This window comes from Bidens hawaiensis, unplaced genomic scaffold (assembly GCF_021521415.1).
Source record: "Bidens hawaiensis isolate Kalapana, Puna unplaced genomic scaffold, B.hawaiensis_p1.1 tig00059148_1, whole genome shotgun sequence".
In the NCBI taxonomy this organism is placed as follows: Eukaryota; Viridiplantae; Streptophyta; class Magnoliopsida; order Asterales; family Asteraceae; genus Bidens; species Bidens hawaiensis.
The window spans coordinates 20,501-33,585 of NW_027500663.1; the positions used below are offsets into that span (position 1 = coordinate 20,501).

General features: G+C 36.0%; 1 pseudogene across 1 annotated transcript; it reads left to right on the forward strand.

Moving 5' to 3' along the window:
• The first annotated feature begins 2,792 nt into the window (after positions 1-2,792).
• LOC143602550 (uncharacterized) lies at positions 2,793-8,120 on the forward strand (annotated as a pseudogene). Its single transcript, XR_013147865.1, has 5 exons — positions 2,793-3,268; positions 3,531-4,620; positions 4,657-5,049; positions 5,180-7,524; positions 8,018-8,120. The product of XR_013147865.1 is annotated as an uncharacterized LOC143602550 (transcript).
• Positions 8,121-13,085: the final 4,965 nt, after the last annotated feature.

A 13,085-nucleotide genomic window follows, 5' to 3' on the forward strand; every position in this document is an offset into this window, starting at 1 on the left:
GGTTGTACTCATATCTTGGTTGTAATTATCGTATCCTACCTTGTGGACTCACTAGATCCAGGACCCATACCCGGGGATCGGATCTGTGTTTCTTCATGCAGGTTCTGGTTCGAACAGATTTCTTTCAAAGTTCTTTATTCTCCGCCATTGAAGGTATGGCTTTCGGATTTAACCAGTAGGGCCGTGCGTTTTTGGTTGTTGAGCAGATGGGAGAATCAAAGGACTTCTACAATTCTTCAGGATCACGCCTTCGTAACTGGCATCATACCAAGGTAATATTACCACAAAAGAAGCTTTCTTCTCTGTAAATTTTATATACCCACTACTGCATGTCAATCTTACCTAGCCTTTATGGCCTATCATAAAAACAGTTTACCTAAAGGATAAATCTGAAATATAAGCAAGCCAAAAGCGTCAAAATCCTTATACTGACCATATCATGTGCTGCCTGTTGAACCCAAATGGGCCACGATATCGGACTATATAAACGTTATTCCTAAACATATTACCCTTTGTTAAAAATGTGGTCGTAACTTTTCGTGTTGGCTGTTGGAGGATTCTTTAACTGTACTGGCCAGAAAAATTAACTATACAAAAGTTATTCCTAAACAGATTAATTGCGTCAAAAAACATGGCGGATTCTTTTATTACTTTAATATATAGCTGGTAATTTTTAATGGATGTTGATGGGTTGGAGTGAATTGAGCAATTTTAAGCCATATAAGCATGTAAATGGTAATGGTTTTGTAAATGAATAAACATCGTGAGTGTAAAGACCATTCAGATGACATCGAATGTAAAAAAAAGTAGTTTATGTTAGCAAAGTGCAAACAAGTTCTACTTATTGCAATATTGAATCCGCCTTTTACTACTATCGTATCTAAATCCTGTTTCCATATTGAATAGAACCTTTGAACTAACAGTTTACTACTTTTAATCCATTTTCTGACATGATCCTCTATTGCATATCCATGCAGGTATTGCGTGTCGGCGACTCTTGTAGACAAAAATGTAACAATTGGATTTTTTTTTGAAACGGGGGCTAAATTATAAGGATTAATCACTTGGGGGGTTGGAAAAATATTTTTTCAAAAGGGGGGTTGCCTCCATTTGTAATGGCGGGGAGTTTTAAAAATATAGAGGTGTCGGAGTTAGTTAGAGAATGTAAGAACTTTTTGAGGTACGAGGTATCTCCCCTCCATTATCAATGGCGGGGACTGCAAAAGTATCTCCCCTCCCTTTCTAACGGAGGGGAGTCTGAAAAGGTATCTCCTCTCCATTTGTAACGGCGGGGAGTTTGCAAAAGGTGGAGACTTTTTTTATTATCAATTTAAAATTAGTCTTACACAACTAGGTTCAAGATTTTAAAAGCTAAAAATTTAAAAATAATATTAGGCAACAATTTTTTTTTTTAAACTTTGCGTGTATTTCTTTAATAGTGATACGTGATTTTCTTAGGGGGTGTTTGAGATTGCTTTTTGAAATTGCTTATAGCTTTTTGGAGAGGCAAAATATCCAAAATGTCACTCCAAAAGCACCTAAAAGCACCAAATTGGAGCTTTTAGGTGCTTTTAGAGGGGCATTTTGGACATTTTGTCTCTCCAAAAAGCCATAAGCAATTTCAAGAAGCAATCCCAAACACCCCCTTAACTAATTTTTTTTCTTGACTAATTTTCTTTTACGTGAGTACTTGCAACGCATGAAACAAAATTAGTTAAGAAAATTACTTATCACTATTAAAGAAATACACGCAAAGTTTTAAAAAAACTATTGCTTAATATTATTTTTAAATTTTTAACTTTTAAAATCTTGAACCTAGTTGTGTAAGATTAATTTTAAATTGATATTAAAAAAAGTCTCCTCCACCTTTTGCAAACTTCCCGCCGTTACAAATGGAGGGGAGATACATTTTTCAGACTCCCCGCCGTTAGAAAGGGAGATACTTTTGCAGATATCTCGTACCTCTAAAAGTTCTTACATTCTCTAACTAACTCCGACACCCCTATACTTTTGAAACTCCCCCCCATTACAAATGGAGGCAACCCCCCTTTTGAAAAAAATATTTTTCCAACCCCCCAAATGATTAATCCTTGTAATTTAGCCCCCATTTCAAAAAAAAATCCTAAATATTGCCCTGGCGCAACGCGCCGGGTGAAAATCTAGTTAATTGTATGTTGGGAGACGGAATACGTATTGTTCAATGTGTTTTTAGTGAACTGTGTTAGCAGTATCTTTGGATTCTTTCAACTTCTCATACTAGTTTAAATCGTGTTATTTTCTGTCGTATACATTGAATTAAGTTATTGGAAAATTTCATTTTTGTGAATATAACATTGCATTGTAGTATGTCGAATAAAATGTTTATCCTTCTTTCCGTTATTCAACCCGTTTAATGCATTTATTAGTGGCTAATGCACGCCTTTCTAGCTTACTAATTAAATAAAAAAAATAAAAATGCAAATTGTATTGTAATTGGCCTGGTATTCACGAATAAGTAAAAAAAGCATCATTTTCCAAAAAAAAAATAATGTAAATTTTATAAGTAATACCCGTTTGACAACGCTAGGAGGAGTAGAGGGACCACAATTGGCATCATTTTCCGAAAAAAAAAGAAGAAAAATGAGGATGGCGCCTTATGGTACCTTTGTTTTTATCTTTCCAAACAGCACATCACATGCCAGAACCAGTGCTAGGACAGTTGACTTTTTTAAAATCAACCCTGTTCATCTCTTCTATGTTTGTTTGCAATCAGCCTAATAAAGATTTCATTGTATTCGATCCTTCAAGCATACCATTCAATGGCAGCTTTATCCAATCAAAAGAGCTTCAAGTATGATGTGTTTTTAAGTTTTAGAGGTGAAGACACCTGTAAGAACTTTGTGGATCATCTCTATCATGCTCTTCAACAAAGAAGCATTTACACTTACAGAGATGACGAAGAAATCAAGAAAGGGAAAAAGATCAATGATGAGCTCCTTAGATCCATTGAGGAATCGAGATTTTACATTATTGTTTTCTCCAAGAACTATGCATCTTCATCATGGTGCTTAGACGAGCTCGTCAAGATTATGGAGTGCCAGAAGACAAACGAGCACATTGCTTTCCCATTGTTCTTTGATGTGGAACCCACCGAAGTCCGGAAACAAAGTGGGTCGGTTGGAGAAGCGTTTGCCAAACATAAAGAGCTGGACATTGCTGGAAAATGGAGAGATGCTCTGAAAGAAGCAGCAGATCTGGCTGGGTGGGAGTTGAAGAACACTCTTGATGGGTAATTCCATCAACATATTTACTATTATGTTCTTTAATTCCATTTCTTTATAATCTACTTGAAAGGGGTGTACATCCATGGTATCTCATTCTTTTATCGTCAAGATCTAATTCAAACTTGAGTATTGCTGAGAGATTAAACATGAAACATGAGTATCTCACTACGTTATTACTTTATATATGATTTAAAATTTTATATTTGAAATTAGTTATTCATATTGGAGTTTAAATGAATCTAACTGAATCTTTTTTTTTAAACTCAGGCACGAAGCTAAGTTCATCAAAAAAATTATTGAAGAGATCTCACTAGAGCTACGTCTTATTAATTTGAGTGTTGATGGGAAATTAGTAGGCATGAAGAAACGGGTAAAAGGTGTGATTTCATCTCTAGAAAATGATATTGAGGATGTTTGCATGATAGGGATCAAGGGGATGGGAGGGGTCGGGAAGACGACTTTGGCGAGAGCTGTTTATGAGCAAATAAACTTTCAATTTGAAGGTTCAAGCTTTGTCGAGAATGTTAGAGAAATTTCAAAAAACCCTTTGTGTGGACTAAAGTCCTTGCAAAAACAAATACTTTCAGATGTCTTAGATAAACAAGATATCACCGTAAATGGTGTTTATGAAGGGAAACAAATGATAAAACAGAGGTTGTGTGGTAGAAAGGTTCTTGTTGTCCTAGATGATGTGGATAATATAGACCAGCTTGAGGCGTTAGCTGGTGAGCCTAATTGGTTTAAGTCAGGAATTATAGTTATCATTACAACAAGAGATAAGCAAGTGTTGATATCACACAAAGTGAACTCGATTCTTGATGTCAATCTGCTGTCAAATGAGGAAGCGATTTGCCTCTTCAATAGATATGCATTTGGGAGACAGATTCCAATTCAAGGGTATGAAGGACTATCAGAGCAAGTTATATGTTATGCTTCTGGTCTTCCCTTGACGATAAGAGTTTTGGGTTCATTTTTGTGTGGTAAAGATGAGCTTGAATGGACGGATGCATTAGATAGACTAAAAACAATTCCTTTGAAGGAAACTATGGAAATATTGGAATTAAGCTATAGTTGTCTAGAAGAAGATTACAAAGAAATATTCTTAGATGTTGCATGCATACTAAAAGGTTGGGAAAAAGAAAAGGCAATCAGAGTTCTTGAAAGTTGCGGATTTCATGCTAGAAATGGTTTAAGAGTTCTTGAGCAAATATCTCTTATAACTGTATCTAAAATTGGGCGCTTGAGTATGCATGACCATATAGAAGAAATGGGTAAGAATATTGTCCGGCGCTTGCATCCTGATGAGCCTTACAGACATAGTTGAATATGGATCAAAGAGGAAATTGAAGATATATTTGTTGAAGATAAGGTATGGTTCACAATTTTTTGTTAGGCGGATAATACTAACACAAACTTATTTAATGACACAAGGTTGATGTACTTGCCTTTTTTACTTCAGGGTATGAAAGCAATGAAAGGTCTTCAAAACATGAAAGAACTTAGATTTCTTCATGTCATATGTAAAACTAAGCAGAGTAGTAGATTCAACTACGATGGTTATGATTCTTACACCCGTTATTCTAACCATAACTACTTTGATGGTTTTGATCTTGGCTACGATGATATTGGTGAAAATTGGCAATACCTACCAAATAATTTGCGGTATTTATGTTGGAATGGTTATCCTTTTACGTGTTTACCCAAATATTTTAAAGCGGATAATCTTGTTGGCCTTGAAATAGTTTTCAGCAACATCGATCAACTTTGGGAAGGGGATGAAAGAAAGGTAGTATTATGGTTAATAAGTAGTTTTTTTTTTTTTTTTTTTTTTGCATGGTTTTTTTATTCTATATATCTACTGGTTTGTTATTTAAATGAATTCATCATCATCATGATCTTTAATTTTTCTTTTTCAGATTCTGAAGAAGCTCAGATTCATTGACTTGTGTTGTTGTAAGTTGAGAACTTTGGAAATTGGGCTATTTCATAACCTCGAGGGGTTAAATCTAGTGGCGTGTGAAAATTTGGTAGAACTTCACATGCCCGCCAATGATTTTAAGCTCAGACATTTTAATCTTTTTGGTTCTAAGCTGTGGACCTTGGATCTTGCACATGCTCAGAATCTTGAGTGGCTAAATCTATCTTGTGAGCATTTGGTAGAACTTCACATGCCCTTTAAATGTTTTAAACTCAAATACATTAACCTTGGTCATTCTAAGCTGGAGACATTAGATCTTGCACGTGCTCAGAATCTTGACACATTAATAGTTACAAAATGTGAGAATCTGGTAGAACTTCAGATGCCCATTGAAAGTCTAAAGCTCAAACACCTTAACCTACAATGGTCTTAGTTGCAAACACCTAACCTTACACGATATCAGAATCTCGAGATGTTAGATCTTGAATGTAATAATTCCGTGGAACTTCACATGGGTTCAAAATCCAAAGCTCAAACGCCTCAGCATCCAATGGTCTAATTTGAAAACCCTTAACCTCACGTGGTGTGAGAATCTTGAGAGATTAGATCTTGTATGCCGAGATTTGGTAGAACTTAAAATGCCCGTTGAAAATTTTAAGCTCAAAACACTTAATCTATGTGGTTCTAAGCTGAGGACCTTGGATATTGGGCAGGCAAAGTATCTCAACATATTAAATATCAATGATAACGACGATTTGGTTGACCTTCAATTACCAAGTGAAAGGCTCGAACATCTATGGCTTCATTGTTCAAACATGAAAACCCTTAACCTTACACAGAGTTGGAATCTCATGAAGTTACATCTTGTATGTGAGGCCTTAGTTGAACTTCAAATGCCCATTGAAAGTCTAAAGCTCAAACATGTGCACCTCCAATGGTCTAAGCTGAAAACCCTTAACCTTACGAGGTGTCAGAATCTCGAGAATTTAGATCTTGTATGTAACGATTTGGGAGAACTTCACACACCTGCTGAAAATTTCAAGCTCAAATCCCTTAGTCTTTGCCGTTCTAAGCTAAGGACCTTAGACATTGGGCAGGCTCTCGAAAGGTTAAGTATCCAGGATAATGACAATTTGGTAGAGCTTCACTTGCCCGTTGAAAAGCTGAAACGTCTCTTTCTCCGATGTTCTAACATGAAAACCCTTAACCTTACGTGGAATTGGAGTCTCGAGACAATAGAACTTATATGCGAGGATTTGGTAGAATTTCACATGCCCGTTGAAAATGTTAAGCTCATATCCCTTAACCTCCGCTGTTCGAAGCTAAGGAACTTGGATATTGAGCGGGCTTCGTATCTCAAGAAATTAGTTATAGAAGACAATGACGATTTGGTAGAACTTAACATGCCCAGTGAAAGTCCAAAGCTCACAACCATTATAATTCGTTGTTCTAAGTTGAGAACCCTTCACCTTGGATTGTCTCCATATCTTGAGCGATTAGATCTTCATCATTGTTTTAACTTGGTAGAAATTCATGCACCGATTGGATGCCTAAGTGGTTGTGTCACGTTCAAACCTTATTTGGTTAACCAAGAATTTCCTATGATTGGTTCATTAGCAGAGTTACATCTAACTGCGAGGCCCTTAGGTATATGCCCAGTGCACCCTGAAAATAATTTGCCTAAGTTCCATTTTGAACTTATTTATAAGGAACTTCAACTCTCATTATCTCTAAATCTCGCGAAGCTTATTTCTTTCGATCTCTGTGCTTGTACAAACCTGGCGGGTTTATCAGGAATTATAAGTAATTTACAATGCATAAGAAAGCTCACTCTTGAAGGTGGTATTCCAGAGGTGCCAAAGGAGATTGACCAGTTAGAATGCCTAGAGGAGTTTTTTTTGGTGTCTACAAAGATTGAACATCTTCCAGATAGCATTTGCAAGTTGAGACATCTTAGACTTCTCCAGCTTAAAGCTTGTTGGTTTCTTAAGCGGTTACCTGAAGATCTAGGCAGATTAGAATGTTTAGAGGAGCTACACTTAAAAGATTGTACATCCTTACGAGATATTCCAAACAGCATCTGCGAGATGAAACGTCTAAAATGTTTCCATCTCACAAACTGTATTCTAGTTGAGAAATTGCCCAAGGAAATAGGACGCTTAAAATTTTTAAGAGAGTTAAATATAAAAGGTACAAGCATAAGAGATTTTCCGCCAAGCATTTTTCAATTGGAAGATCTGCTATTCTTGCTGTAGGTGCAGCTTGAGTTGTACGGTTTAACACTTGTGTTGCAAAACTCAAAATACATGGCGTCTGATACATCTAGCGAGAATATGCTAACAGGTACTTTCTTAATTTCTATTAGTTCCCTCAATTAATGTACACGAAAATCCATATTACAACTAATAGAAATATACCATTCAAAGCAAATGAGGATACAGTTATGCATATTGATGGACAGTAGGCGTTTCATGAAAGGAAAAACAAAATAGAACTACTATTTTCATTTTTCAAGTTTATTTTAGACCAAGAAACTGTCAAAATATTTAAATGCTTTTGTTTTTTATTTCTCTAGTTGCATGCACGAATAGTTATTAATATCATGTTATACATAAAACCTTAATCCTAGTTTGCCTGAAGTCTGATTGTGTTTAAGTTTAATGGATCTTTTTATTAAACATCTAGTTTGGGTTAATTAGACAAATCTTATGGGCCATAAAGCATTAATTAAAAGGGGGCCCAAGTTTGTGTAAACTAGGTAGAAACATTACAAAAAGTCTGATACCTCAAAAGATCAAATTAGTCAATTACTAATCTTTTGGTTGCATTTTGGCAGAATGGTTTGGTTTTGGCTCGATCAACGGATCAACTCAAAAATCTCTTTTCATATGATCAAAGCCGATTTAAAGGTTTATTCAACATCAAGGTATGATAACCCGCCTGGAATGTGTACTGAATAAACTATTTTAGATCAATTTATGAAGTGAAGTCTGATAGGCTAATTCATGGAGTTGAGCTAACATAGTTCACTTCTTTAGAAAATCAAACTGTGCTCTTGATGAAGAAGGGTGGATTTTGATACGTTCTGGATGTTATTGTGTTTGAATTATGCTCGTTAAGATTTTACAAAAGCGATGTAAAAACGTAAAGAAATTTTGATTCACATATATATGCCTAGAATTCACTTCAAATTCATATTTTTTGTATGTTTGTCATGGTTTAGGTGTAACAGTTTTGTCAGTTGTCACCATCACCCTTGTTACCCCCAAATGGCTCACTTTGACAAGTATATTCAGAAACTAGCAAAGTCAGAGTGAAGGCACATAAAAGAGGACATCATATCTAACATTGCGCCAATCCCTGTTGCTGGAAGACAGTTTCGATGGGGGCAATGAATAATGTCTGCAATAATCACAAGTTTCATGTTCTGCAGTGCACCAATAACCGTTAATCTCTAATCTGCAACTGCATTGAAGAAAAAGAAAAGTCTTATCTGGAGAACTAAAAAAGCTCTACTTGTAGTCAAGGTATAATCCCAATCAGATAACTTCAGTTAAAATAGTTGACCTGTTTTGAAAGTCAAACTGTGTCTTATCTGGTGGGAGTTTCATACGAGGCTGGACATGATCATGTTAAAAATAAGTTCAGTAACAATTATTTATAAGTGATTTAAGAACATAAGAAAGTGTTAATCTACTCAATTATATATTAAGTAGGGATAAAAACTCTACATATAAAGTTGTTTTGACTTTTGTACTGTATCAAATAATTGACTCATCAATTTCACTTAGTTTTTCATGGCATTGTACTAAAATAAGTTATGTGATTGTTAATTTGTGCAGTTGTGTTGATGAAAGCTATTGAATATATTTCAATATTATAAATAAATATCAAAGAATGGACAGAAAGTTTAAAGCTAGCTAGGAACAGGAGATGAAATTGGCAAATACCTGGGAATAAAAGTTACCTGCTTGGATCAACATGCTACTTTAGAAAGGCACAGCTTCTTTGAGGCATTACATTAATGGGTTTGTTGCTTGTACAGACACAACTGTTTGTAGTAATTTGTCTAATGGAATGTAGGAAAGAAAAAGAATCCTTTTTTCTTCATAATTTCTTCCAAACAGTGTGTCATATATGATATTCAAACAAAGGAAAAGACATTAACAGACAAGTAACTCAAAAATTGATCAAAAACTAATCTTTGATTTTAGGTAACTTTATATAAGACTTGCAAGAAGAAACTAATTATGCTTAATTACAAACAAACATCAAAAGTTCAACAAAAAAAAAGGTGGAAATATAACAAGCTCGCTTTGATTTACACCCTGATAATACAACATAACAAAAACTCTATCCATCACCTTTTCCTTCACGGAAAATTAATACAAAAAGAACACTCCATCCTGCTTTATGAGCCACTGTTAGTCTCAAGAAGATCAAAATCAAGACATCACGACACTCAGTTACTCCATAAACAATGGCCATCTTCAATGCCTCAAGATTTGGTAATTGGTATGTTTTATGAGTCTCCAATGAATCCTGCAACTGATTTCTTGTTAAACCCAATTTTTATACATGGGTGTTTTGCTTCCATACAATTTGTTATTTGTTTTTCATTTTAATCTCTTGGGTTTTGTGATAGAACCCCGAATTTGAAACAAGAAATTAAAGGATAGTTGACCCGATTCGAGATGGGCTAGTCTCCGGTTAGCCGATTCGAGATGGCAATTCTCCAAATACAAGGTTAACAAACCCCAATATTTTTAATATAAAACATGGATATCTTATAAACTAGAACAGACACACACACACACACACACACACACACATATATATAAACTTAATTGCCTAATAACTGCTGCATTTATTTTTAAAACCTTAGCTCTTCATCTTCCGACTACCCTTATTGCTCATTAACTTCATTAACCCATTTGATTTAGCCATTTGACCCACCCATATTGAGCTGGGTATGTATCAATACATCCCGACCGCACAATCGACTTGTCCTCAAGTCGAGAATCCGATATTTCTTATACCAAGCGATTAGCCATTCAATTGTAGCTTGACCAGCTTCTTGGACCCGGTAACAATCTGGAACTGATTGAAGGACCCAGAAATAACCTTGGATGGAACGAGATTGCTGATTGATATCCCCATATTTAATTGTCGGAAGAGGCATAGGTGTGTTGTGATTACTAGTTGAAGCACAAAGAACCATTGCTTGTGACTTAATTCCACTCATGGTTGCTGACATTAGGTAGCACAAAACACCAGCCTTTTGGTTCTGTCCCTCTTCAAGTCTAGGTTGTTCTTCATAGACATGAAATTTTTTAACATACAAAGATTCAACATCAGAATGTTTCGGAACTTCCTCAGTGACCCCGACACATATATCAAGGCTACTTAGTGTTACTTCTTGTTCAAACTCCTTTGAGCTGTTTCGTTTGTCAATTTTTTTTACCTTCAATTTAACACCCAAACACTGATCTTCAATCTTCGATTGAACATCTAAAACATGTTCAGAAAGATCTTCGGTCTTCAATTGAAGATCTAAAACTTGCTCAAATCGATCTTCGTCAATGCTAGGGTTGTTGTCTGGGATTTTTTCGTTGACCAGATCTTGATTGTTGCACGGGAGGCGTGTTCCAAACATCACGGATTTGATTTTTCTGCAACATCACCCCTCATTCGGGAGACTATGGCATCGAGCTTGGTAGCGATGGCTGCCAATTGGGCGGCGATTTGATCGGATGTAATACTGTTACCATCGTTACCTTCCTTCTGGTAATTCCGGGCATGCACCATCGTGTATCCCGGCAATGGAACCAAATGATAGAACCCCGAATTTGAAACAAGAAATTAAAGGATAGTTGACCCGATTCGAGATGGGCTAGTCTCCGGTTAGCCGATTCGAAATGGAAATTCTCCAAATACAAGGTTAACAAACCCCAATATTTTTAAAAAACCTTAGTTCTTCATCTTCCGACTACCCTTATTGCTCATTAACTTCATTGACCCATTTGATTTAGCCATTTGACCCACCCATATTGAGCTGGGTATGTATCAGTTTGCAAAAGATCTGGAACTGATCAAACTGTGGTTCCAACACAGAGTACTTCTGGGTGTTTGTTTTACAATAAACTCTTTTATGTTCTCTTGCACTTTCACTCTTTAATCTTGTTTTGTGTATCTTGGAGACTAGTATTTATTGGTATAGAAACGGATGGAATATTGAAATCAGTGTGACCATTCTGCATGTTGTTCTTGGAACAGTTGTTTGGTCCTTTGTTTCTGCTTATTTACACACACTTGTTTTGAATTCATCTACATAATACCCCTTTGTTTGAAGGGTTTGTGTTGAAAAGTGTTAGATAATGTACTTAAAGAAAGCTCCTGGTTTAGGAGTGATATTTAAAAAGGGAGAATCGTTTGAGTTGATAGTTTATGCAGACTCGGACTGGCCACGTGTCTGTATACAAGAAGATCGGTAACCGGCTTTTGTGTGTTTTTGGGTAACTCTCTTGTTGTTTGGAAAAGTAAAAAACAAGTTACTGTCTCTAGATCATATGCTGAGGCAGAATACAGAGCTATGTGTTCTTGTGCTGATGAAATAATCTGGATCATTAATCTGCTAAGAGAGTTACAAGTCTCTGTAACTCTCCATGTATCCTTGTTCTGTGATAATAATTCTGTTGCACTTTCAATTGCTTCCAACCCTGTGTTCCACGAGAGGACTAAACATTTTGAAGTAGATTTGTTTTACTTGCGTGAAAGAATTTCAGCTGGTGTTATAAAGGCTTGTTCTATCAAATTTGAGGATCAATTAGCAGATGTTTTCACAAAGGGATTACCGGTAAGTCAACATGAAAAAATGATTAAAATGTTAGGTATGCTTGATATGTTTGGACATTAAAATTGGTTGGGGGTGGGGGGGGGGTGTTGAAAAGTGTTAGATAATGTTACAAATTTTATGTCCTAAGTTGAGATTCTTTATTTAATGTTTCGGTTTCTTATAATGTTTCAAGTTTGTCTGATGTTACATATGGCTGGGCGGTTGTGGGCTCGTTCTACTCCATTTGGTTGTGGCTTGGAAGGAAGTTCCTAGTGCTGGGCTTGTGGATGGCTAATGGGCTTGAGGACACCGACCTATGTTTGCTTCTATAAAACAAGTGTTTTACGGTTGTGTGTAGAGATCATCCCTGCAATAATGATATGAGTATTAGACACCTTTTCATATATTCTCTGGTAATTCAGTAGGTTCCTGCCATATTGGCAAAACCTATTATAGGTCTTAGCGGTTGAGCTTTCTTATACTCTCAATCATATCTCATGTATTAGTCTGCATTCGGTTCTTTGAATCACTGTTTCAGACCAGATTTCTGGTTAAAGTTCGTATTGTAATCATTCGATTGAAGAAATAAGAAGATATATTCTGAATATTTGACAGTTTGGTGGGTGTTTTTCTACTCGGTTTCTTGTTATCTCGTTGTGGCAGACTATGTTTATTACAACGGAACCCATGATTCGATTTCTATGCTTGGTATATGCATGACTTTTGGCTAGTTCTTATTCAAGTTGGGCCGCGTTATGGCTTCTATATAAAAACTTAGGACTAGCCTTCATTGCTTCATTAATCGCCACAATAGTTGTTGGCCAATCTTCCATTTGGAGCATACAAGAAAAGCTTCAAGATGAGTTGATGAAATCCAAAGATAAACGTATGAAGTCAACATCGGAAATCTTGAGAAACATGAGGATTCTGAAACTTCAAGGTTGGGAAATGAAGTTTTTGTCAAAAATTATCAAACTTAGAGAGGAAGAACAAAGTGCATTGAAGTACATGTATACTTTATCCATGACTTCTTTTATCCTCTGGGGTGCTCCAATTGTTGTTGCATGTG